This window comes from Schistocerca cancellata, chromosome 5, assembly GCF_023864275.1.
Source record: "Schistocerca cancellata isolate TAMUIC-IGC-003103 chromosome 5, iqSchCanc2.1, whole genome shotgun sequence".
NCBI classification, from domain to species: domain Eukaryota; kingdom Metazoa; phylum Arthropoda; class Insecta; order Orthoptera; family Acrididae; genus Schistocerca; species Schistocerca cancellata.
In genome coordinates, this window is record NC_064630.1 from 278,638,854 (window position 1) to 278,662,908 (window position 24,055).

Sequence of the window (24,055 nt, forward strand, 5' to 3'; positions counted from 1 at the left end):
CCCACCCCCCACCGAACCAAGAACACTTTCTCCTGCTATTTCCCTTCCTTTCATTTTCCTGCTATCGAATTCCAGTCCACCATCATAATTAAATTTTCGTCTCCTTTAATGTATAGAATAATTTCTTATGACGTACCATAAATTTCTTTCAGCCTCTTCGTACCTTTACATACCATGGTGGTTCGTTGCTTCGTGTCTAATTTCACTGACTAGAAAAATTCCCAATTCTATTTATTGTCACGGCCCTCTATGTTTACCTGTGACTGCGCACTCGTCTTGTGAACCTGTAATTTCTTAGTTGGAGATGCATGTCAAAGAAGGTAACAAACAGTAATGATGCCCTGAATAGACAGATAGGCATCAATGCAACTTTTTGGAATAACACTTGTTCTCCCTTTAAATATTCCGCTGATTACCGCAGCATTATTTCAAAAAAAATTGTGCATCTTTATGGGTAGCCAGTGCAGAGATTCTAAACAAATATAAGTTTTTATATTATACAAATATTTTGAAGCTCGAGAAAGTTTGTCATAAATTTTCTAATAAACAGTAGTACATTAAAAATGAAGAAAAATGAAATATCTTGAAAACATGTAGAAAAGCATCCTGTACTATATAAAGGCAGAAATAAAATAAAAAGGAGGTAAGTGATAATTATTTGTTTCCTAAATGAAAATGTTAGAATACGGAAGCTCTTACCAGTAAGCTGAAAGAGGCTTTCCTAAGCTGCAGACATTACAATGAAATACTGCAAAAAATAAGTACCCACCCGGTTATCTGCAGCATTGATGACTCCTGAAAGGAAAGATTTATCAGAATATTAGTTTCTCTCTGAGAATTAAATTTAATTTAAATGGCTAAAACAGCTGTTTAGTCAGTATCCTTCAAAATACAGAACTGTTCAAATCCGTTTCATTGTTTTTATTAGCTCTCTGGACGCGCAAAATCACAAATGGATACGTCGTGTGTTATAGCTTTCCCTCGATCGTCGGTGTGAGTTTTAAATATTTCGTTTGTTGTGCATTTCCTCTAAATACGTTAAAAGTAATTCACAGAATACAGTTGATTCTAAATTCATATGCTGTGTCCTCTAATCATATTAGCTGGCAATTGATAGATTACATTCAGATTGAACTTCAGTTGATGATGGATGGGTGAGTGGATGATGTCTCAAGACCACATTTTTGGAAACATCAACAAATATGTCACAAATCAAAAATGTCAAGTAGGAGGAAATAATAGCGCTAGACCTTACTTAGATATTTTAGTTAATTAATACGAGTCTCTCATTTGTATACAGTCTGTCATTAATGATCTTGTATGTCTCATCTACATCTACATCTACATTTATACTCCGCAAGCCACCCAACGGTGTGTGGCGGAGGGCACTTTACGTGCCACTGTCATCATCTCCCTTTCCTGTTCCAGTCGCGTATGGTTCGCGGGAAGAACGACTGTCTGAAAGCCTCTGTGCGCGCTCTAATCTCTCTAATTTTACATTCGTGATCTCCTCGGGAGGTATAAGTAGGGGGAAGCAATATATTCGATACCTCATCCAGAAACGCACCCTCTCGAAACCTGGCGACCAAGCTACACCGCGATGCAGAGCGCCTCTCTTGCAGAGTCTGCCACTTGAGTTTGTTAAACATCTCCGTAACGCTATCACGGTTACCAAATAACCCTGTGACGAAACGCGCCGCTCTTCTTTGGATCTTCTCTATCTCCTCCGTCAACCCGATCTGGTACGGATCCCACACTGATGAGCAATACTCAAGTATAGGTCGAACGAGTGTTTTGTAAGCCACCTCCTTTGTTGATGGACTACATTTTCTAAGGACTCTCCCAATGAATCTCAACCTGGTACCCGCCTTACCAACAATTAATTTTATATGATCATTCCACTTCAAATCGTTCCGCACGCATACTCCCAGATATTTTACAGAAGTAACTGCTACCAGTGTTTGTTCCGCTATCATATAATCATACAATAAAGGATCCTTCTTTCTATGTATTCGCAATACATTACATTTGTCTATATTAAGGGTCAGTTGCCACTCCCTGCACCAAGTGCCTATCCGCTGCAGATCTTCCTGCATTTCGCTACAATTTTCTAATGCTGCAACTTCTCTGTATACTACAGCATCATCCGCGAAAAGCCGCATGGAACTTCCGACACTATCTACTAGGTCATTTATATATATTGTGAAAAGCAATGGTCCCATAACACTCCCCTGTGGCACGCCAGAGGTTACTTTAATGTCTGTAGACGTCTCTCCGTTGATTACAACATGCTGTGTTCTGTTTGCTAAAAACTCTTCAATCCAGCCACACAGCTGGTCTGATATTCCGTAGGCTCTTACTTTGTTTATCAGGCGACAGTGCGGAACTGTATCGAACGCCTTCCGGAAGTCAAGAAAAATAGCATCTACCTGGGAGCCTGTATCTAATATTTTCTGGGTCTCATGAACAAATAAAGCGAGTTGGGTTTCACACGATCGCTGTTTCCGGAATCCATGTTGATTCCTACATAGTAGATTCTGAGTTTCCAAAAACGACATGATACTCGAGCAAAGGACATGTTCTAAAATTCTACAACAGATCGACGTCAGAGATATAGGTCTATAGTTTTGCGCATCTGCTCGACGACCCTTCTTGAATACTGGGACTACCTGTGCTCTTTTCCAATCATTTGGAACCTTCTGTTCCTCTAGAGACTTGCGGTACACGGCTGTTAGAAGGGGGGCAAGTTCTTTCGCGTACTCTGTGTAGAATCGAATTGGTATCCCGTCAGGTCCAGTGGACTTTCCTCTGTTGAGTGATTCCAGTTGCTTTTCTATTCCTTGGACACTTATTTCAATGTCAGCCATTTTTTCGTTGGTGCGAGGATTTAGAGAAGGAACTGCAGTGCGGTCTTCCTCTGTGAAACAGCTTTGGAAAAAGGTGTTTAGTATTTCAGCTTTACGCTTGTCATCCTCTGTTTCAATGCCATCATCATCCCGGAGTGTCTGGAGATGCTGTTTCGAGCCACTTACTGATTTAACGTAAGACCAGAACTTCCTAGGATTTTCTGTCAAGTCGGTACCTAGTATTTTACTTTCGAATTCACTGAACGCTTCACGCATAGCCCTCCTTACGCTAACTTTGACATCGTTTAGCTTCTGTTTGTCTGAGAGGTTTTGGCTGCGTTTAAACTTGGAGTGAAGCTCTCTTTGCTTTCGCAGTAGTTTCCTAACTTTGTTGTTGTACCACGGTGGGTTTTTCCCGTCCCTCACAGTTTTAGTCGGCACGTACCTGTCTAAAACGCATTTTACGATTGCCTTGAACTTTTTCCATAAACACTCAACATTGTCAGTGTCGGAACAGAAATTTTCGTTTTGATCTGTTAGGTAGTCTGAAATCTGCCTTCTATTACTCTTGCTAAACAGATAAACCTTCCTCCCTTTTTTTATATTCCTATTAACTTCCATATTCAGGGATGCTGCAACGGCCTTATGATCACTGATTCCCTGTTCTGCGCTTACAGAGTCGAAAAGTTCGGGTCTGTTTGTTATCAGTAGGTCCAAGATGTTATCTCCACGAGTCGGTTCTCTGTTTAATTGCTCGAAGTAATTTTCGGATAGTGCACTCAGTATAATGTCACTCGATGCTCTGTCCCTACCACCCGTCCTAAACATCTGAGTGTCCCAGTCTATATCTGGTAAATTGAAATCTCCACCTAAGACCATAACATGCTGAGAAAATTTATGTGAAATGTAGTCCAAATTTTCTCTCAGTTGTTCTGCCACTAATGCTGCTGAGTCGGGGGGTCGGTAAAAGGAGCCAACTATTAACCTAGTTCGGTTGTTGAGTGTAACCTCCACCCATAATAATTCACAGGAACTATCCACTTCTACTTCACTACAGGATAAACTACTACTAACAGCGACGAACACTCCACCACCGGTTGCATGCAATCTATCCTTTCTAAACACCGTCTGTGCCTTTGTAAAAATTTCGGCAGAACTTATCTCTGGCTTCAGCCAGCTTTCTGTACCTATAACGATTTCAGCTTCGGTGCTTTCTATCAGCGCTTGAAGTTCCGGTACTTTACCAACGCAGCTTCGACAGTTTACAATTACAATACCGATTGCTGCTTGGTCCCTGCATGTCCTGACTTTGCCCCACACCCGTTGAGGCTGTTGCCCTTTCTGCACTTGCCCGAGGCCATCTAAACTAAAAAACCGCCCAGCCCACGCCACACAACCCCTGCTACCCGTGTAGCCGCTTGTTGCGTGTAGTGGACTCCTGACCTATCCAGCGGAACCCGAAACCCCACCACCCTATGGCGCAAATCGAGGAATCTGCAGCCCACATGGTCGCAGAACCGTCTCAGCCTCTGATTCAGACCCTCCACTCGGCTCTGTACCAAAGGTCCGCAGTCAGTCCTGTTGACGATGCTGCAGATGGTGAGCTCTGCTTTCATCCCGCTAGCGAGACTGGCAGTCTTCACCAAATCAGATAGCCGCCGGAAGCCAGAGAGGATTTCCTCCGATCCATAGCGACACACATCATTGGTGCCGACATGAGCGACCACCTGCAGATGGGTGCACCCTGTACCCTTCATGGCATCCGGAAGGACCCTTTCCACATCTGGAATGACTCCCCCCGGTATGCACACGGAGTGCACTTTGGTTTTCCTCCCCTCCCTTGCTGCCATATCCCTAAGGGGCCCCATTACGCGCCTGACGTTGGAGCTCCCAACTACCAGTAAGCCCACCCTCTGCGACTGCCCGGATCTTGCAGACCCTATGTCGATACGCTCCCCAACAAGTTTCTTCTTTATACATTAATGTTTCATAGGAGGCGTCCATACAGCATATACACTCTGGCGAGATTCTTCCCCGGACGCTTCAGAATGTTTTAACCGAACTGGAACGTGGTTCTGCAACTCAACAACGCACTACACGAAGTACTCGTATTTCATCGTTACCTAGCTCTCTCAAATCTATGTTGTTGCTGTGGTCTCCAATCTGAAGACTGGTTTGATGCGTGTCTCCATGCCAGTCTCTCCCGTGCAAGTTTTTTTTTCTGAATAACTACTCCAACCTACACACATTTGAACCTGCTTACTGTATTTGTGCTTAGGTGTCCTTATTAAATTTTTTGCTCTCCACACTTCACTCCATTACCAAATCGATTATTCCTTAATACAACAGGATGTTTCGCATCAACACATCCCACTTTTTAGTCAAGTTGTACCATACATTTCTTTTTTCTTCAGTTCGATTTATTACCTCCTCACTCATTATTCGATCTATTCACCTAATTTTCAGTATTATCCTATACGACTACATTCCAAAAGCGTCTGTCCTCTTCTTGTCTGAACTAAGACTTCTAACACTTAAATTTAAATTGGATATTAACAAATTTCTTTTTTTCGAAAGCTTTTCTCGCTGTTTCGGCAATAGTCAAGTTATTTTTTCCCCTAATAACAAAAATCATATTTTACTTTTAATCTCCTGATTTAATTCAACTGCATTACGTTACCCTTGTTTTACTTTTGTTGGAGCTGATCTTATAACCCCTTTTCAAGACACTATCCATTCCACTCAACTGTTCCTCCAGGACGTTTGACGTCTTTGATAGAATTACAAAGTCATCGGCAAACCTCAAAGTTTCTATTTCTTCTTCTTAAACTTCAGTTCTTATCAGAATTATTCTTTGGTTTCCTTTGCAGCTTGGCCAATGTACAGACTGAATAACGTCACTGAAAGGTTACAACTTTCTCAGCTATTGCTTCCTTTTCATACCCTTCTACTGGAGTTCAGTTTCTGTACACGTTGCTCTAGGGGCTTTGTTTCCATCTACGTTTTTCCGTAATACGTCAAAATTTCTCGCAGTGTCGTTCCTCCCATCTCATGTTCATTTACGTCCTCTTCTCTTTCTTCGATATTGCCGTTAAGTTCATTTCCCTTGTATAACTCTTCTACACATTCCTTCGACCTTTCAGTCTTCCCTCCTTTGCTTAGCATTGTCTTACCAACCGAGTTCTTAATATGCATACAGTTGTTTCTCTTTACTCCGTGTCTTTTTAATTTTCCTGTGGGCGGCATATATCTTTCTCTCATTGCTAATATTTTTATTGCGATGTATTGTGGAATTTTTATTAAAAATGACTACCGGTTTCGTTCAAAGTTTGAACATCTCAAAATACTTAAAAAAAATAAAAGTTAGGTTTTTCGTTTTAACAGATCCGGAAAATGTTCGAAATTCGGAAGAGACGGGTGATCATTATTAAGACAAATGCGACCATCAATACAAAAAAAATATTAGAATAATAATCACTTGTAGCGGATACATGCCACCACTGGACATCATGCCAAGCTTAATTCCTCACTCCTCTTCTACACCCTTGTATTTGTCAATTGACTATTCCTGCTTAGCCATTTTGCACTTCCTGTCAGTTTCACTTTTTAGATATCCGTAACCCTCTCGCCTCCTACATTGCTGAATTTTATTTTGCTTCCGTCTGTCAAATAAATTCAATGTTTTCTGTGTTATCCAAAGATTCTTACTAGACCTTGTCTTTTTATCTATTCGATCGTCTGCTGCCTTCACTATTTCACAAAACTTCTCATTCGTCTTCTATTGTATAGCTTTCTCCTGTTTCAGTTAAAATTTGCCTCAACTATTTCTGGTTCTTTCAACTGACTCCGATCCTGAAGCGGTACTAGTTGTACGCTTCTCTGACGAAATTCACTGTGAGCAAGATGAATGACAGTAGATAATGAATTATTTAGTTAATTACAAATTACTTTTAACACAACATCAGTCTTTATTTTTATTATTTTTATTTGCGTACCCCAACTCTTGGACATAGGAATGGAACAAACCAGTGTTTGACTTCAGTAAACGTCACGCTTCCTGATCCTTTCCATGACCCTCTTACTATGTGTGAGAGAGTAGAGATGTGTGAAAGAAATAAGAACTAGAAGGGTGTATCTAGCTCCAAAGATACGTAGTAAGGCAGTAGGCTTCTCAATGCAAAAACTAGCAAGGCTCAAAGCAGGAGTGACCTGCGTTGCTTCAAACAGATCAGTTTGGTTAGAGTAGAGAAGGCACAGGTCGGCCCTCCGCCAATGAGAGCGAGAGATTCGACCAAGGGACGTTGCGTCCGGCCAGGAGCACTCTGGAGGACTGTTAGCGGGAGCGCGTTGGAGAGAGGACAAGCTGCGTTTACCGTTTCGGAAGATGTGGTAAAAATGCGATATTCTACTTAATACGTTTCTGGCCTTTGCAGTTGGTCGAAGTATAGATGTATAAACACTGATCGAGCCAAACTGCTCTAATTTTGGCAGACTGAGTGCTTTTCCAGGTCATTGTCATAACGGCTTTGCACTAGTCAAGTAGCTCTTATGACATTAAGACGCGTAGCACATAGCAGTACGGTTGTTTTTCATTATATTATAAATGATTTCAATTCGTTGTATAAATTATATGGGGAGAAATTAATATTTTACGATATTTTCTTTGTGATGTGCATCGGGACGCATGTTGGCAGCTTTTCCACATGATACCTTCAGTGTCCAGAGGAATGCATTCTATGAGAAAATAAGGATAGGAAGTGGTACAGATTAAGGATAGGAATTGTTTTTCCGTAAGTTTTACGTAATTATTCTGCGAATTTTGATGTGTTTCTTTATGTGATGTGTTCGCGGCACGTGTCGTGCAGACAGGGAATGAGCGCAGCAGTAGTAACAGTATTTCGCTTTTGTAATGTTCTTTCGTGTTAAAACATTGAGATAAATTTTCTGAAATGGTAGGGGCGCGTTTTCTGCAAGTTTTGTAAATTTCCAGGTAGTTTTCTTTGTGTGAATATTGACGGTTATTGCTTACACCACGTGGCTTGTGAGGATGGCTACTGACTTAGTAGAGACATGGGCACTATACTTAACCACACCGAGAACTCATCAGTGCAATTCTTGGTGTAACTATTTTTTCGTCTCTCGTAATTTTTGGTAATTTTGTGATAGTTTTGTGTCCGAGTCCAGCAATGAACGGTCTGACCTTGTGTTCAGTTGGTGCTCAATTTGGATAAATACTCAGTACTTAATTATTTCGAATGATCACGGCCTTCAGTCATCCCTGTCGTGTTAAAACCAAAGCTTTTGCTGTAATATTTCCAATGAGAGATGCGTCTTTGCTCGCTTCTGCCAACTTGCGCTGGAATCGGCTGAGCAGCGACGGCACAGATCACGGAAGTTGCTGTAGTAAAACACTTTAATTCGGTTTTCTAAGTGTTGGCTTCTTGTCTCTCTTGGCTACGAAGGTGCGTTTACTATTCCTTATTTACTTCCTATTTCCCATTCATTATTAGACCTAGTCTTGCATCACTTCTGTTTGATTTTGTATTTTCAACACTGTACGCACTTGCCCAGAAGTCCCGTTCTTTCTACCACCGCACTTCACTCATTCCCAGTATATCTACCTTCAACCTATCCATTACCCTCTTTAAATTCCCTAACCCCCCTACACCCTTACGGAATCTAACATTCCAAGTTCCGACCAGTAGAATGCCAGTTTCATCTTTCCTGATGACAACGTCTTTTTGAAGAGTCCTCACACGGAGGTTATTAGCCAGCGGGGTAATATATAGACTCAACTGTCCTTACAACAATAAAAGGATGTTGAATGTTTCTTCTTAACGAGGATGAAGAGCTTTCTCTTTCTACTATGAGTTATAATTATAGAGGATATTTCTCGTAAAATTAATTGTAATTTCTCCTTATACTAGAGCTGACTGATTCTCCATCTTTTTCAGAAACCGAGTATTTGAATACGAGTATCAAGTAAGGCTGGGCTAATAGAAACAGAATTTCACGATATTCAAAAATATTTAATGTACACCAACACATCGATAAGAATTACAGAGAACGTAAAAGAAAGTTTCATTTTTACATGCTTCAAAGGTGATTTATATGACTCCACACTGAAAACATCTAAGCGATAATCCATCTTATGGCACATATTCTGAACCATATGGGGAGTAGCCGACACGACCGCATAAGAAATACGCATTTGGAATTCTGAAATTCTGTCCAGCAATGGAAGCATACGTAAGATCTTTCCCAAAGCCCCACAACAATAATCCATCGGTGTCTGCCAGAGCATAGCGTCGTCTCGTTGAGGGTAAGACGTTGGTTTAAAAATAACTAATCTCCAAACTCTAATGCGTTCGAGTGTCTTTCAGATCTCGGAATGTTCGTTTATAAAGTGGTTTCGTCTATTACTTCACATGCGCTTGATAATGAGTTTCGTGAAATGTTTTAGTGCTTAGATGTTTTCCTTATAACCTAGGGGAGTCATATAGAACACCCGTAATACTTGCAAAAAAATTGAACTTCCTTTTACATTATCTGTAGTGCTTATCGATGTACCGCTACGCACGAAACGGTTGTAACCAACCGCCATCGCCATGTTAATTCTGAACTGTGCTGTACTTTACCGTAAATACCGCATCAAAGCCTACCTACTTACCGCATCCAGCGATGAGCAGAAGAAGTAAAGAGGATGTGAACTCCATCGCGAACGACAGCAGAGTGGTGTGTCGCAGCTCTTCTCTTGCTTAAATAGTCCCAAGACGTAGTGAACCGGCGCATACTCTGATTCATCCGTGGGTTTCGGACAGTGCAGAACCACAATAAAAACCGCAATAGCAGCACTTAGTGTTGTCACATTTCTGTTATCATTATTGCCCACTTGTGTTGACATAGCAGAAAGCGCACTGCGAAAATTTATGTGTATTTTTTCACGAGCTATTTAACGAACTAAAGGTTGTTGTTTCACTTCTTAAGGGCTGTTGTTCACTGCAGACATTTATTATCCAATAAGGAAAGACACAATACACAGTTAAATAAGTGAACAATGTATCTATTGAGCTTTCAAGTAATACTAAAATTGTGTGCCATGGCGTTTAAAGCCGTGAATGCGGGCCGTGTGCAGAGTTGCTAGGTATCTCTGTCTAGGGGGACTGGCCCGATTTTGCCATTAAAAACCGACTCCCAATCAAACCATACATGTTCATACATAAAAACCTCTATTACACCAAAATGTATAATACTTCACATAATATAATACGTTCATTATACGAGTGTTTAAACTAAGAGACAATCGTATAAACGTACATTAAATTAAAAATTCATAATTGTTTCAAATTTACAATCAAATCGCATTCAATATCGAATGAGAACGCAGTCAAAACAACTGCTTATCTGAATACGGGGTGTCCGTTCTTCCCGAAAAGTCCGAAAGAATAGACATGACGCGGGATCTGCAGTTGTGGTACATAGAATGTAAATTAAAGGGTGAAGGGGAAGAAATGAAAGGAAAGAGAAAGAACTACTGATATCAGCGGCACTGGGGTTTTGTGCGAAATCAGCGGCGATGAGTGAAAATATATGCCAGACTGGGACTCGAACCCAGGATCTCCGGCTCATTAGGCAGTTGTGTTAACCACTGCGCCACCCGGTCACAGGGTTTATCACAAATGCGTGATATACCTCGGAAAGTTCCCTGACTGACTCACATTTCCACCTTCACCGCCTGTCCGCAGTCGCCTTCCATATCCTCCACGCTCACTAAATTTATATTTCCACTGAAGTCGAAAGTAAATGTGCATCCGCGCTGTGGATTCATTGTCCATCCAGGCGAATCTCTGATATGCATAGGTAGTGTTTGTTCTTTCGGACATGTACGAAAGAACAGACGCCGGAAGGGATCCGCAGCTGTGATACGCAATAGGTTAATTGCAAGGAGCGGGGAAGAAAGAAAGGGAAAGGGAAGGAAATAATGATATCATCTGCACCGGGACTTTGTGCGGAATCAGCGGCGACGAGTGAAAATGTGTGCCGGACTGGGGCTCGAACCCAGGATCTTCACTTACTAGGCAGTTGCGGTAACCAAGTCACCACCCAGACACAACGGTAATCGCAAATGCGTGGACTATCTCGGCATGTTCACCAGCCGACTAATATTCTCACCTATCGCCACCTATCTCCATTCCCTGACCATGTTCTCCAAGCTCGCAAATTCTAGATTCCTGCTGGAGGTCAAACGTAAATATACATTTGCATTTAAGGTTGTGGATTCATTGCCCATAGAGGCATAGCAACTACGTGAATACGTGGTGTCTCTTCTTTCGGACACGTCTGAAAGACACAGTAAGTAAATTGAACGGGGAGGGGTGTTTGTCTAACTGTCCAGTGGTACCAGACTATAAAAACAGCACATCGTGCATATATCTGAATCGATATCTTGTTTTGCGATTCAGTGGCTCTTTCTGCAGGAACTTTTGTTCAAAAGTGGCCACGAAAATTTCAGGTAAGACTGAGAACAGAACTCATAGCTAGGTCACAAATTGACTTTAATAAGTGTCCTGCGACTAAAACTATTTTTGTTTTACACACATTTTAATAGCAAAAGTCATGTCAGGTAATTCAAAAGTATTTACTTTGATTTGTGCAAAAGTTTTGTTAACTCATCAGTGTGAAAGTTAATGAATAAGCTAGTGACATCAAACGATACTTCTTTAGAAACTGGCATATTTGCATATCTTTTAAATTATCAACCTCACCAATAGAATTTTTCATACTAAACTTAAGTTTAAAGTTTGTTTCTTTTTAGTGATGTAATCTAACTCTTTTGCTAGTATGCAACAAGGAGCAGAAAAGGATGACACTACTGGGGGTACTGGCATGCTACCTTTATGTTATGCCAAGCACTGATGGAAAATTCAATTAATTTTTAGTTTTTCATTATTATACAGTCCATTTATTTTATAAATACCGTAGAATGTTTTGTAACAACGTGTAAGATCCTCTTGTGGTCTCCTACAGACCACAGTGAAAATTCGTCCCAGTTAACAAGGAAGGGTATGATACAAGATGCTGTCTGCTTGCACTTTCAGTTTTTGGCTTCAATATTTTTGCTTTTCTTATATTGCGAATTATCAACATCTACATCTACATCCATACTCCGCTAGCCACCTGACGGTGTGTGGCGGAGGGTACCTTGAGTACCTCTATCGGTTCTAACGTTTGAGTCTCCCAGTCTATATCCGGCAAATTAAAATCTCCACCCATAACTATACCATGGTGGGGAAATCTACTCGAAATATTTTCCAAATTATTCTTCAGGTGCTCAGCCACAACAGCTGCTGAGCCAGGGGGCCTATAGAGACATCCAATTAACATGTCTGAGCCTTCTTTAACCGTGACCTTCACCCAAATTATTTCACATTTCGGATCTCCGTCAATTTCCTTCGATATTATTGCACTTCTTATCGCTATAAACACGCCTCCCCCTTCACTGTCCAGCCTGTCTCTGCGGTATACATTCAAATCTGAGTTCAGAATTTCATTACTGTTTACATCTGGTTTCAGCCAACTTTCTATCCCTAGTACTATATGGGCATTGTGACCGTTTATTAATGAGAGCAGTTCTGGGACCTTTCTATAGACGCTCCTGCAGTTCACCATTAGCACATTAATATTGTTATTCCCTGTTGCATTTTGACTACTCCTCCCTTGCCGCGTCTCAGGAGGCGTGTTGTCGGGTCTAGGGAGGGAATTCTCTAACCTAAAAAACCCACATGTGCACTCCACAAGTACTCCGCCACCCTTGTAGCAGCTTCCTGCGTGTAGTGCTCGCCTGACCTATTCAGGGGGACCCTACATTTCTCCACCCGATAGAGGAGGTCGAGAAATTTGCACCCCAGATCTCCGCAGAATCGTCTGAGCCTCTGGTTGAAGCCTTCCACTCGGCTCCAAACCAGAGGACCGCGATACGTTGTGGGAACGATACTACAAAAGGTTATCTCAGATTCCACCCCGCGAGAGAGGCTTTCCGCCTTCACCAATTCCGCCAACCACTTGTACGAACTGAGGATGACCTCTGAACCCAGACGGCAGGAGTCATTGGCGCCGACATGAGCAACAATTTGCAGTCGAGTGTACCCAGTGCTCTCTATCACCGCCGGCAGGGCCTCCTTCACATCTCGTATGAGACCTCCCGGCAAGCAGACAGAGTGAACACTGGCCTTCTTCCCCGACCTTTCCGCTGTTGCCCTAAGGGGCTCCATCACCTGCCTAACGTTGGAGCTCCCAATTACTAATAAACCCCTTCCCCCGTGTGCCTGCTCGGACCTTGCTGAAGGAGCGGCCACATGTCCACTCACAGGCAGAGCGGGCGATGCCACACGGCCAGCCTCCACATTGACCCTCCGCCTCGTGCGCCGCGAACGCCGCTGAACCCGCCACTCCCCTTGGGGAGAGGGTGGCCCAACCGCGCCCGGTACCCGCGAAGATGTCTCGACAGCAGGGACAGTGGGTGAAGCATGTAACACCTGGGGTGTACCATGCGACGCAGCAGACACCCCACTGCCGCTACACTCCGAGGCAGCAGTCTGAAGACGGCTGACCGCGGCCATCAACACGTTCAGCTGTTCGCGAACAGTGGCCTGCTCCTCCTGCGTCCATACACAGCAGTCACACATCCTATCCATCCTAAGAAATCAATTTACTGTAGAGAGTTAATAAACTTTTAACTAGACAGTTAATTCACTAAAGGCGGCTGATAGTTGACTAAACTGTGGTTACTAGACACTTCTTGTAGAAAACAATGAAAATAGCACTATCTGTCTCTGGACTGTATTCAAAACAAACACTAGCACTACTGGCACTATGGCTGACTAAAGGGACTCTCTCTGACTGTACTCAAAACAAACACGAAATCTATGGAACACTATTACTAGCACTCGACAATTAAAGCTTCCTAAAAGCAAAAACACACGGAAGAAGAAGTGACAAGTAAGAAAACTATAGTTAATAAATTAAAGTAGCTCGCTGCACAGCATACGTGACGTGGACGGCAGTTACGGCGACACTACGGTCAGCTTGATCAGTCGAAACAAGGTCTTTGAGTTACCTCTTCACTGATACATTTCGTATATTCGCTGGCTTCTTTGGACCATCGGCCAAAGCAAAACATTGAAGGGTCCAGAACCACAAGGTGACATAATTTTGAATGCGTTTTCGCGATTCTGCTCTGGTTTTCTGTTTGGGAGACAGTCTGGTCTATTCTGCTTTTTACTTTGTCTTATGTCAGTGTGAGCTGGTTCAGGTTTTCTACAATGATGATTATGGATGAGATCTTTCCAGTTGCTTACCATGCTGCCTAATAGGCGACGTATAGGTTATTTCAGAGGTGCATTCTAAAAAATGGCACAGCTGTCTAGGGACCACTCGGCGTTCCGAACTTGCAGTGGATACTTTGGCGTAGAAGCTGATTACAGGATCAAGTAATATTTTTTTAAATCAATTATGTTATCGATTCAAATTTATCATCCTCTCCCGCATTATAAGTGGTTCATTGTTTTGCTAGAAGGCGTGTACTGAGAATATGTAATTTCGCCATTTTTGAGAAGCTTACTTTGTGTTAGCTATGCTGAGAACCCATGTAGACTTTATGAACCTCAGCACTGTTTTGAGATATATCCTACGCGCCCCTGAATTAGTTCGTTCAACCTAAGTCATTTTCTTTATTTTCTTACGTAATTTAATTATATGCTTGTAATGGTAACACCGACCACCTTAAACTGCAATCGATGCTAACGTTAAATTTCCGCGAGGAATTTTTGAGAAAGTTGTGACGGTGAGATAACCTAATCGGAACAGAACTATCAGACTGGGATTCGTTTCCGAAACACTCCAGCAGAGCATAACCAGCAGAAAGCAGATGGGTCAGTAACAGACTATTCCAGCACAAAAACAAGTTGTAGTATTACGTATTAATATCGCTCCCCAGCCAAAATACGCATTCTTGTGTCAAGCAATATAATAAAACAGTAGGCAGTGCTAAGGCTAACCTAACCTTCCTTGACACACGCACTAAACTCTTTCTTTGTATCTGTAAACTAACCTTGCACATAAATGTACTACTAACTTGGAAATCAGACAAAAAATGGCCAATGAGATAGCAAACAGTAACATATAACTCTCAACAACACGTACCTTAAATGAACTAGATGCAGCAGTTCGTAGAACCATTCACCAGCACACATGAAACTAATAGCAACACTAAACAAAGAAGAGTATGAAATGATTCTGACTTAAATCAGGGGGTCTATTAATGATCATACTCTATAACATCCTTGCTTAGTACAGGGTCTCTATGCCTATGTATTAACCAACTTGCAATAGAATAGCTAACACAGTAAATATTTCCATCTTATGCTCAAATTGAAAAAATTAAACAGAATGCAAATGTAATTACACTGGCTCAGAAGGAGCCTTGCTTTCCTTCATTAATTAACTGGCCTAGTACATGAGGGCCCTTAGACTTCCATGGCTTGAAGAATTATGCTCATTAATAAAACTGCTCAAGTATGTATGAGAAATGATAATATGCTCATCGATAAATATTAATTAAGTTAAGCACAACAACTTATAATTCGTTAAATAACAAATGTGCTTTGATAATCAGTCTTTTAACCAACTCAAAATACAGTCGGCTGTGCAAATACCAACACAACGATAAATTCAAGTTCAAACGCTCTCTCATGAAACGAGCACTGATAAAACATAAATGCGACAATTAATAACCTTTTTCACTTCAAATCAATATTATTGTTCTTTTAACTAAGAACTTTACTATTTTAACGCAGCTTTTCAAGTAAGGCAAATTATTTAAGAAAATGAATGCAGATTGATTTCTCAAAATATAAAACTGAACTTTAAACACTATAACTCAACACATTAGAAAGCAATCGCAACTATTTTTACGGCTGCCGAATAAGTCTTTCCATAATAAATCACGAAACTCAGAATTAAATTCACTAGCATAGGATTCCTGTCCAGTTTTGTAATTTGGGCTAATCATGGGTGTAAGATACAGCTTTTAGTAAGACTACGATTATTATTAAAATCAGCCAAATTTCACAGGTCCATTTACAGAGTGCCAAGTATAAACAATTTAGTGGAAGGCTGGTGGTACTGGCGGCATAATTTGCAGCGGCTGATGACATGGGTGGCGATGCAGTCATCAAAGTAGTGTTGGCGTCGTCCTGCTACAGATCTTCTTGGAGTCGTAATCACGAGGGTCACTCCAAAAGAAATGCACACTATTTTTTTTAAATCCATCTTTTATTCTACATGTTTCAGAGTTTTACAGTGTGTAGATACATCCTTTAGGAACAATATTTTCATTTCTCCACGTAATTTCCATCCCTGTCAACTGCCTTACGCCATCTTGGAACCAGCGCCTGTATACCCGCACGGTAAAATTCTGGACCAACCTGTTGGAGCCACTGTTTGGCAGCATGCACAAGGGAGTCATCATCTTCAAACCTTGTTCCACGAAGAGAGTCTTTCAGTTTCCCAAAGAGATGATAGTCACATGGAGCCAGGTCAGGACTGTAATGCGGGTGTTTCAGTGTTGTCCATCCGAGGTTTGTGATCGCTTCCGTGGTTTTTTGACTGACATGTGGCCTCGCATTGTCGTGCAACAGCAAAACATCCTGCTTTTGCCGATGTGGTCGAACACGACTCAGTCGAGCTTGAAGTTTCTTCAGTGTCGTCACATATACATCAGAATTTATGGCGGTTCCACTTGGCATGATGTCCACAAGCAAGAGTCCTTCGGAATCGAAAAACGCCGTAGCCATAACTTTTCCAGCAGAAGGTGTGGTTTCGAATTTTTTTTCTTGGGTGAATTTGCATGATGCCACTCCATTGATTGCTTCTTCGTCTCTGGTGAAAAATGATGGAGCCATGTTTCATCACCTGTCACAATTCTTCCAAGAAATTCTTCTCCACCAATCTCGTACTGTTCCAAAAGTTCGCTGCATACCGTTTTTCTTGTTTCTTTGTGAGCCACTGTCAACATCCTGGGAACCCACCTGGCAGAAACCTTTTTTAACGCCAACACTTTCAGTATTCTACAAACACATCCTTCCCCTATCTTAACGTAGCGTGACAATTCGTTCACTGTGATGCGTCTGTCAGCAGTCACCAATTCGTTAACTCTCTGCACATTGTCTGTAGTGCGTGCAGTACGAGGCCTGCCGCTGCAAGGACAATCCTCAATATTGCCGTGCCCGCTTTCATCACGTAAACTGCTTGCCCACCGACTAACTGAACTGCGATCGACAGCAGCATCTCCATACACCTTTTTCAACCTCTTGTGGATGTTTCCCACCGTCTCGTTTTTACAGCACAGGAATTCTATGACAGCACGTTGCTTCTGACGAACGCCAAGTGTAGCAGCCATCTTGAAGACATGCTGTGACGGCACCACTCACGGGAACAGGTTGAACTAAGTTTGAAAACAAGCGGGAAGGATGTATCTACACACTGTAAAACTTTCACACATGCAGACTGAAAACTGTATTTTTACAAAAATAGCGTGCATTTCTTTTGGAGTGACCCTCGTATATTTTCAAAGAGCCAACAAGCATGCCATGGTAATAGTATCACCAAATGCCGCATCCGAGGCCCATAAATACTGCTCTTAATCTCCTCTGGCCTCAAAACCCCAAGAATATAAGCCACAATGATCCGCTACTTCTAACGAGATGTTAACGGTTAACCAGAGCACTGCTCAGCCCAGACTCCTTACCCGTCACAAACGATGAGTTGCCACCAGCGCACCAGTCACACTTTTACCACTCCTCCAGGCTACTTCCGTACCTGCGGTGCTTTCCCACTTCTTTTACATTCAAACCTACATTCCCTAAGTATGGACCACGTCATTTGGAGTACATTATATAACAACTTTTCCAGTAGTTATTTAAATCCACAAGCACAGTTTAAACAAAATCATTCAAAAAGTTCACATAGCTGAAATGTTCACACATAGTCAAAGAATTTCGATGACAGATACAACACTTTACATAAGCAACACTACAAATTGACACAGAAATATCGATACAGATGCTGCCATCTTGTTCACAGCTGTTACTGCGGTCTCATCACATGTATGTTCACTTGTAGCACAAACAGTTAACTGAATTAACCATGTGCTACCACTGAGAATCTTTAGTCGTAAGTATCCCACTCTTTGCATGGATTCTTCTTACAGGTGGAGAAAGAAAATGCACTGGATGCTATTCTGGATGACATGATTTCTGAATACAATGCAGAGCGTTGCAGTGTACTAGTGGGATATTTTACGAGACATATGATAGTGAGGGGCTTTCTATTTGAAATAGTCCGTCGAAATTTTATTCTTAAATCATATCGTGATCTACACGGTTTAGTGAAATGTTTCAGTAACCATTCTTCTCAAGTCTGAAATCAGTGATCCTCCTCGTACCACTATATTGGCTATAAGCTTGAAGCATACACTTATATCATTTTTGGGTATGTCGTTAATGACATAACCTATTACTCGATCATTGAATATCTAGCAATGCAAAATTAATTTCCTTTGCACCTACATTATATAAGTGTGTGTATCTCTGGCCATTACGTTCAACGTTTTTGATCAAATCGTATTTCCAATTTGTTTTCCGGAGCATTAACATATAATATGTTAATTTTAAACTGCCAGGAGAATTCTAAACAGAGCCCACATCACCGAAAAATTCATTCTGGCCTATCCATTCTCATCCTCTACGGCTCCCACGATCCCTCAATCAGCCCAAATGCATATACGTGGACCATGAACACCATGTCCAGTGTGCTAAATAAAGTATTACCCTTTTTTACTTTTTGCTGTCTGTCACGTTTCTTCTCCTGTGTCAACCCCTCCGTCTCAGACCATCTATCTTCCCAAATATCTGCTAGATGTGTTGCAATCTCTGTCTTCCTTTACAGTTTTCGCCCTCTAAATGCAATTTATTACCTGATGCCTTAACAAATGTCCTATTACTCTGACCCTTCTCCTGGTCAGTGTTTTCCATATATTCCTTTGCTCACCAATTCTGTGGAGAGCCTCCAATGGGAAGAACATCGTAACACCTAACTTTTTTCAATCAAAGGCCAGGTGTCCTGTGGACACATATTAAGTATCTTTAACACAGTATTTTCCGTTACCTTCTGCATCCTCACGCCGTTGATTACTGCTGATTATTTTGCGTTTTAGGGGCAGTTTTCCACCCCAAGGGGCAGGAGTGCCCTAAACCTCCGTCCGCTACTCCGCCCTCTTTTACAAGACCGTTGGCATAGCGAGGGTGACTTACTATGTCGGAAGTCTCCGGTCGCCATTGCTGATGGTTTTCATTTAGTATTTAATAAGTGGCGATGTTGGAACCTGTGACCCAGGTCGTTCTCATTCCTAGTCAAAGACACTACCCTCTTCTTTTAATGAATCTTACCTTCCTAGCTGCCAAAGAGAGGGCTGGGGAAAAACTGGGAATTTGTCGCAGCTTGAGGCCTGGCCACCCAGTACCGTTTCCTCTGCCCAGGAACCAAGAAAATTGTGGGGAACGCGGAGTAGAAGTATAAAGAACATCAATGATTGCCATAGACTACGGGTGCTATCAACAGTCACGTAATGTAACTTAGCTGCTAAGAATCTCAACAGATCTCCTACCAAAATAAGTATAGTTAAATAATTTCCTTTATATGACAGACCGCTGAACGTATCTACCATGAATAGGCGAAACATGTTTTGGTACAAATGTTCAAAATGTTCAAATGTGTGTGAATTCCTAAGGGACCAAACTGCTGAGATCCTCGGTTCCTAGACTTACACACTACTTAAACTAACTTATGCTAAGGACAACACTCACACCGATGCCTGAGGAAGGACTCGAACCGCAGGTGGGAGGGGCCGCGCAGTCCGAGACGTGGCGCTTCGAACTGCGCGGTCACTCCGCGTGGCTCTATTTTGGTTCACAAAAATAAAATATTCAGTTGGAAAAAACAGGATTGTTTCTTATATATTTGATAAAAAAATTGAAATAGAAACAGAAGAAAAATGGCTGCAAATTTTAACAATATTATGCTGAATTAAAATCTTGCACCACTTTCGTGATTTGCATAATTTGTGTTTCGCTACGTACAGCCAACTGTATAATGGAAGCAGAAGCAAAGCTGCATTCTCAGTGGGATTCAGTACAGTGAACTGTGTCTCCAGTCGTTAATGGGACACTGTGGCCTGCGTTCACTGCCCAGTTGTTCAAATGGCTCTGAGCACTATGCGACTTAACTTCTAAGGTCATCAGTCGCCGAGAACTTAGAACTAATTAAACCTAACTAACCTAAGGACATCACACACATCCATGCCCGAGGCAGGATTCGAACCTGCGACCGTAGCGGTCGCGCGGTTCCAGACTGTAGCGCCTTTAACCGCTTGGCCACCACGGTCGGCGACTGCCCAGTTGTCAAGATACCTCGAACGGTCGTTTCAGGCTTACAAGAACAGGCCAGACTCAGCTGCATATCGAATTCGACGATCTTCGGTTTACTCGCTACTAGAAAGCAACTCCTGTGTAAGGGTTTACGTCACTGTATTACCGTGTAGAAAAGTTCAAGGTCAAAGTAATCTAGAAACAAGTAAGCACAAGGTGGAACCAAAAAGAAAGAAAACCGTTTCACAGTTTTGAGATCCCAACCGAACACTTTCATAAAATGCCAATAAAAAAGATTTCAAATCCCCACAGACATACGGGGTGTCCATAGAGTCCCGCTATAACTTTTTCGAAATGTACTGTACTTGAAGGGAAAGACACGTGCCCACAGATGTATCTGGTGTAAGATCTGATAAACTCTCTGTGCAGGTAGTCTCCCATCGCACTTTTAGCATTATCTCGTTACACTCTGGCAACTTTTGACAACTGTATATCGTTATTTTAAATGAAGTAAATGTTGTTATGAACAAGGAAATGAAAATAATCATTGCATTTGCCTATGTCTGTTGACAGCACATATTTGATGGTCTCTGCATCCCGTATGTTTCTTTTATGTTTCTCACAGATATTGTTACCCTTATTTGGGGGACGTGAAGCCAAAAATGTTAGTTATTGCGTACCTCTCCCCCCCCCCCCCCCACCCGTCTCTCTCGCTCTCTCTCTCTCTCTCTCTCTCTCTCTCTCTCTCTCTCTCTAAGCACAGGATACTTTTCACAAGTTGTGTGAGACGTGACAGAAATAGAACGAACACACGAACACCCACCCGGATAGGCGCGCGCGTTAGCGCTCCGCTGCTGTGATTTGTGGACATGCGCCGGCTCCGGATCGGATCCTCCCAGCGCACAGTGAACCAACTACCAACTCGCCTCACACCTGAACGGAAGAGGGGGGCGGGGAGGGGAAGTGGTGCGCGTTCCGACTTCAGTACCGCGAAATCTTGCGTGGATTGCGCTGGTGCATGCGTGTCCAGCGCTCCGGTATCACTCCAATCTCAAGTCGATATCACAAGTGTCGTGACAGTTGACGGTAAACATTGAATAGTTCAACGACACATTTTTAGATATTGTTTGTGTGGCCTGTTTATTGTATGACACTGATCCTCCTCGGCTGTTAAGATAACACAGGATGGATAACACTTCAAAAGGCACGTTAATGCATTTTTAAACGGTATAATAGCGTTCATCAACTTTAAACTAATCCCGGTATTATCCGAAATCGTTAGCTACAATATTTCCTCTGCGTGATTTCACTTTTGTAAATAGTCCTCCTATTACATTAATAGTATTGTTAACGACTCCAAATATATCTGTGTGGACATATATGCAATTTTTTGTGGACGATCATTTTTGTACCGTGCGGCAGTGCCACACGATAAAGATGAGTCCCTCATAATTGCAATTATTCCATAAACTATTATCTGCTCAAAAAAATATCATTAGGGTTTTCTGCAGAATTCTTGAGAAACTATTCGGAATTGTGATCACATTTTTTTGCAAACGCAAATAACTCTTTTACAAAATTAAAATTTCCCCAAATAACACTGTTTTGTTTTTTTCCCCCAGGAAATGCTGCAGAAATATTCAAATTTTGTACAGGAAACTCTAGAACTAAAACTCTGAAAAAGATGAATATTTCTAGAAGATCCGGTGTCAGCTTCATCGAACTCACAATACTCTGCAATAATTCCCGATACCAACATCAGTCTACATAGTTTTGATGCACTGATATTCCATAATCGAAGCTGCTCTGTTACCGATTGGCCTGTTATCTGAAGGTACGCAGGAAACTCGAAATAAGGATGCCCGGCGTTAACGCTAAGATTTTACACGCAGATATTCCCGTGAGCAAATGCTGCATGCCGTTTTCCATCAGCTTCTGGCATCTTCGGATCCATTCATCTCGACAGTCCCGAAAATGACAATCGAAGAAGTTGCCACCTGAGGTACAAATCTGGTTTGCGAACCATTTCCAGTTGACAACCTGACGTCGACCCTTCTGAAAGCAATAATGATATAAGCGACGAATGTGACTATGATTTCGATTGAAAAATGAAAAATATAGAATAAAACGTTTCGGTGCACCAATTTCGACTTCTAATTCGTTATCGGCAGCTTCACAATACTTTATACTCGAGCTTTTACTTGAATCCACTTCACTTATACTTTTTCATCCGCCATATTTGATCCACCATTTTGAATTTATTTCCGACAACAGATTCCTAATCAGCGACCCCAGATAATCGAAAACTAATATTATTTGTTGGATTTTACATCCATTTTTCTATCATGTCCACGTTTTGTAGCGAGTTGGCCCACAGTGCGGTAGATGTGGTTCTTCGGCTGTTTCCCATATCCGACCATGTGAATATCAAGATGGTGTCCAAGCCCAGTCTCAGTTACACGATTCACAAACATTTCGAAAAACTTTCGCACGCTTTCACATATGGTGACACTAGATGCAGACAGACACGGCATACAAATTCCGTGTGGGAATTGGAAGGAGTGGTGACAGTAAGGGTATCGCCCGCACTCTACCACTGACGTTACTAAATTCAGAAAAAACATACCGACCCCGTGAAGAAACAGGACAGGGCCACGAAAAGGGAAAAGAAGACACGATCGTTGCTGGAGTTTATTTAAGGACGTGCAACAAATAAAGACACCGTGATTATTAACACAAATTTGCCGCGTAGGATTAGCCGAGCGGTCTGGGGCGCTGCAGTCATGGACTTTGCGGCTTGTCCCGGCGCAGGTTCGAGTCCTCCCTCGGGCATGGGTGCGTGTGTTTGTCCTTAGAATAATTTAGGTTAAGTAGTGTGTAAGCTTAGGGACTGATGACCTTAGCAGTTAGGTCCCATTAGATTTCACACACATTTGAACATTTGAACACAAATTTGTGGCAGTAATCGAAGAATCAATCTTAACAAACAATTTCGAATACAGCGTTGTCGAGCAGATACTATAAATATCCTTAATCTTGTAAATGCGTGCTTGCTACGCGTCGAAATAAACTTCCAATAGAAGTGTCTTTATCAACGTAAAATAAGTTCGTTTTCCGTCCCATATTGGGCAGGATATGTGAGAGTGCAGAGAAATGTCTTTCGTTTAGCGTGCTTGGTGGAGAGAATTTCCGCTTTCCCTAAGTTAGGTGACGATTAAGGTTCGTCACGCAAGAAGAACATGTTAAATGAGCCTTCAAGACATATGAAGAGAGAATCAGAGACAATGACAAGGCCAAAGAGATACAAGTAATAATTACTTAACACGCTTTTTCGCTTCATATTCTTCATATGCCCTGAAAAACAGAAATATTTTTTGGCAAAAAAACATAAAAAGAACAATCTTCATTAGGACCTTCAGCATAAATAGGTACACACGCCTATCACTTTTATCCTTGGCCATTATAAAATTCTTCCTCTGTTTTGCACTAAGTTTTTGCCCATTCCGGCTTAAAATTTATTTGCCTGCCCCCAGCGTTTCTCGGGTCGTCCTGGATCTCTTCTTCCTCTCGGCATGTAATCCAATTCTGCCTTGTGATGTCCCGTCTTTTCGTTTCTTTTTAAGTGATTGGTCCAATTCTGTTATTTAATATTTTATTATGTACTGATTCTGTATTTGATTGTTTCCTAACATCATAAATTCGAATCCTATCCATAACTGTGCATCC